This window comes from Ptychodera flava, chromosome 7 (assembly GCF_041260155.1).
Source record: "Ptychodera flava strain L36383 chromosome 7, AS_Pfla_20210202, whole genome shotgun sequence".
Lineage (NCBI taxonomy): Eukaryota > Metazoa > Hemichordata > Enteropneusta > Ptychoderidae > Ptychodera > Ptychodera flava.
In genome coordinates this window covers 34,759,739-34,764,646 of record NC_091934.1, presented here as the reverse complement: position 1 = coordinate 34,764,646, position 4,908 = coordinate 34,759,739, and positions in this window count along the sequence as shown.

Sequence of the window (4,908 nt, the reverse complement as noted above, 5' to 3'; positions counted from 1 at the left end):
CTCTATCAAAAGCCTTGCTGAAATCTGTATAGCTAATATCAAGTTTTTGTTTACTTTCTATTGCATCAATAGCATTTTTCACAAGAACAGCAAGATTGGTTGTGCAAGAGCGCTGTCGAACAAAACCATGCTGTTGTGTTGTGATAACTGGACTAACATGAGTATAAATATTAGCACAGATTAGCCTTTCAAACAATTTTGCTATAAATGGAAGCAGCGAGACTGGCCTATAATTACTGACCCGTTCCCCGCTTCCAGACTTGTGTATTGGTATTACATTTGCCCTTTTCCAGATGTCAGGAAAACAGCCCTGAGAGAGTGAGGTTACAAATGGCTTCCAAACTGGGACTGCTGGTCCAATTGAACATTGTGATAACACATGATTACTAATATTATCAGCACCCTGGGCCTTCTTAACATTGATATTTGACAACAGGTCATACAACTGTTCTGTACTGATTTCTACATTTTGCATAACCTTGTTGGAGAATTGTGGTACATCAAGGTTGGTATGGTCTGACTTAATAAATTTTCATGTACGGAGCCATAACTCAGGCACATCTCAACCGATTTTATTCAAAGTTGGTACAAGGACATTGACCTATATCATACATATGCACGTCAATTTGTTTCGCGATATGATCCAATATTGCTGCCTGGCGGCCTTTTTGTTACAATTTTTTCATGTCCTAGCCATAACTCAGGCACGTCTCAACCAATTTATTCAAAGCTGGTACAAGGACATTGACCTATTGACCATATGCACGTCAATTTGTTTGACGGCATGTAGCAGTATCATGTCAATTACTGAAGTTTTGTAATTAGGCTGATATGTCAAGAAATACTGAATCAAATTTCATGAGACTTGTATAGATGTTAAGCTCACATTGCTTTAACAGTGAAAAAGACATTTATTAGTGTCGTTTTGTAAGTGCATATGTAATGAACTTTCCTAATTAGAGTGATATATCCACAAATACTGCGTCAAATTTGATGAAACTTGATACAGATGTTGATCTTATAGTGTTGTAAATAGTGCATAAAACTTTATGAATATGGTACCGGTGATACTGTGTTAGTGTTAGGATAGTATGCAAAAATGTTTGGCAACGTTCTGTTGATTATTTCCTAGTTGACTCATTTAATGACCTTTTGTAACATCAAGCTAGTGCCAAAGCATCTCTGACCAATAGCAGCAGAGTAAACACATTGAGAAAATCGACCTTCTGACGATATTTGAACGCATTTTAGCTCACGTGTTCACACGTGGGCTAATGTCATAGCGATGTTGTCTGTCTGTCCGTGTGTGTGTATGTTAGTGTTTGTGTGTGTGTGTGTGTGTGTGTGTGTCTGTGTCTGTCTGTCTGTTTGTTTACACGATAACTCAAAAACGCCTGCACAGATTCAAGTCAGATTTGGTACACAGGTACCATATGCTACTTGCAAGAAGTGATTAGATTTTGGTTAGTGTGGCTTGCATATTAATGAAATTATGCAATATCATTTTTTTCGTACAATGGTTTCCCTATGGAGACGGTAATGACAGTGTAGGCATATATCAAGAAATACTGCACAAAAATTCATGAAACCTTTCACAGATTACAATCTCAGAACATTACGATGATTATGATGTACTGTGAGTGTCATGTCAATTATCTGCTCATTTGCATATTTAAAGACTTTATGTTATCAGTGACATAACTCTGAAATTCCTGCACTAAACTTGATGATAAGTGCAAGAAATATTGATCTGATATATATCTAATTCTACTCAGAAGCATTTGCCTGTGTCAAGTTATAAAATAGCTTATTTGCATATTTTGTGAAGTTTTATAATTAGTCATATAACTCTGATATAACTGCACAAAATTTGATGAATTCTGCTGCAGATACTGATCTGACTGATGTCTAACTGGTATTATGGCACCCAAGTTAGTGAAATCTGGTACAGATATTGATCTGATAAATATCTAATTGTACTGACAAGCATTTGGCAGTGTCAAGTTAACAAGTAGCTCATTTGCATATTTTATGAAGTTTTGTAATTAGTCATATAACTCCGAAATAACTGCACCAAATGTGATGAAATCTGCTGCAGATACTGATCTGACAGATATCTAATTGTGGTGTAAAGCATTTAGTTATGCGGAGTTAATTAAGGGTTCATTTGCATATTTAATGAACTTTGTAATTAGTGATATTACTCCAAAATTACAGCATTACATTTGAGGAAACTTGATACAGATATTGATCTGATAAATATTTAATTGTACTGAGAAGCATTGGGCGTGTCAAGTTAATAAGCTCATTTACATATTAAATACAGTTTTGTAATTAGTGATTTAACTCTGAGAGCACTGTGCGAAATTGATAAAACCTGCTACATATAATGATATAACAGATCTTTGTTCTTATTACACGCCTCACACGGGTGTCGATTATATTGGTATGAATTGGGTTTATTGACAGGAATATTGAAATACATAATACAATAAATCCTCGTCAGAGATAGTTACTCTGGCAGTAGACCGTATACACGGCTAGTCTTATCAGAAGTCTGTCTTCCACTCCGCGTCGTGTGCTCAATTGAACTGCTGTCAGAATATACGATGTCTGTCTTTGTTCTTGTGTTTTGGTTAGTGATTATCCTGAGGTCTGCAAATGTTGCGTAACATCTCCTTGCTCGTTGTTTTGTCACTTTATATGAGACAGGTCAAAGGTACAATTGTTTTACACAACTTCATAACAGTCAAAAAGTATGCAGTAATTCATGTCATATTGTATTATTTCATGCGTCCAGTAGTGTCTGATAAATGTCAATACATGTCGAGTCATCAGCAGTCAGTTTCAATGCTTTATAACTAGGTTTGTAATTTTGTCAAACTCAGAGTCATTCCTTCCATTCAGGGGTCACATTAGTATGTCAAGTTGTTATGTTGAGTAAATGCTACAATTTTCTAGTCTGTGTACTGGATATCCAACATTCTATGATGCGTACTACTATTAATGAATCTATTGTAAAACACGTGAGCACATTCCGTTCATATCTGGTCATGTCTTTACGGCATAACTTTACGGATTGCTTTCTCTACCATTCAGACTTTCGAGTTGTCACCCGTATGTGGACGGGCTTACTTCACCCACTTGCTTTACTAAATGTTGAGCCCATTGACGGCTTGTTATAAGAAGTAAAGACGCCCTGGTCACATTTTAACGGTAAGTGGATACCCATAACACCTAAACGTACCGCTTCTTAAAAGCATATGCTGAGAATTTGAGAAACTCTCGACAACGTTCGCAAATCATGAATCATATACTAAAATTTTTACTAAGCTCGAGCGGAGCCGTCTATAGAGAGCGGTGCCCGTCATTAACTTTGTGAGCAAATAACCGCGATGAAAATACTTCTCAGAGCATTACATCATTATGCCATGCAGCCGGGATATGGTGACACATTTTGCGAGACACTGCGGCTAGATATCATAGCAAACATATCAGGGTAGATTATGATAAATTTATGACGTATAGACAAACAAACAGACGACAACGAACAGTTGTGAAGTCAACAAATGAGCTCGTGGTGATCAGGTCTTTATGATAACGCATTCTTCAAGGTTTATCAAAAGGTCGAACACGCACGTGTTAGCATAATACATTACACTTTTTTTTGCTCATGTACTCACACACATGAACATATGTCGCAGCGATGTCTGTCTGTGTGTCTGTCTGTGTGTCTGTGTGTCTGTGTGTCTGTCTATCTGTGTGTCTGTCTGTCTGTCTGTCTGTCTGTGTGTCTGTGTGCTCGATATCTCTAAAACGGCTCATCAGATCAGAATCAAATCTGGTACATACATTCAGTTTGCAAACGGCAAGAACTGGTTAGTTTTTGGTGGATGTGGCTTACTTACTTTTTGCTCATTTGCATAATTAATGATTTAAAAACAAACGGATATAGACTAAGAACGAATGTACACAATTTGATGAGATTTGCTATAAATGTTGATCACATCAAGATATATCAGCTGTGAAAGTTATTAAGGGGTGACGTGAGAGATAATTGCTAATTTGAATATTTAATGAAATTTCCTAATTAGGGATACGTATCTGAATTTACTAGATCAAAATTGACGAAACTTGGTATGTATATTGAAGATACTATGATTTAACATTATTGAAAGCCATTAAGCATTTTTACTTCTTCCAAATCCTAATTTGCATATTTAATGAACTTTTGAAATTAAGGATATATATTTGAATTTACATGACCAAGATTGATGAAACTTGCTTTGTACATTAAAGATACTATGATAGAAAATTATTGAAAGACATTAAGCATTTTCACTATAGTCAATTCCTTATTTGCATATGGATATTTATCTGTATTGACTAGACCAAAGTTGACGAAACTTGTTATGTAAATTAAAGATACTATGATACCACGTTATTGAAAGTCATTAAGCATTTTACTTCATCCAACTCCTAATTTGCATATTTAATGAACTTTTGAAATTAGGGATATATATTTGAATTTACATGACCAAGATTGAGGAAACTTGCTATGTACATTAAAGATTATGATGTAGGCTAACATTATTGAAAAGCATTAAGCATTTTTGCTTCAGCCAATTCTTATGATGTATTTCATGAACGTTCCTAATTAGGGATATATACTTTGATTATTTGATCAAAGTTGGCAAAACATGCTATGTACATTGATGATTATACCAGGTTATTGGAAGTCATTCGCATTTTCATGTCAGCTAATTTATAGTTTGCATATCTTCAGAGCTTTCACAGTTTGGAATATATAGTTTGAAGGACTTGACAAAAGGCAATTACACTTGCTATATACAGTGGTGATACAATGACAGCAGTCAAAGAAATTAATTATTTCTATTTCAACCAATT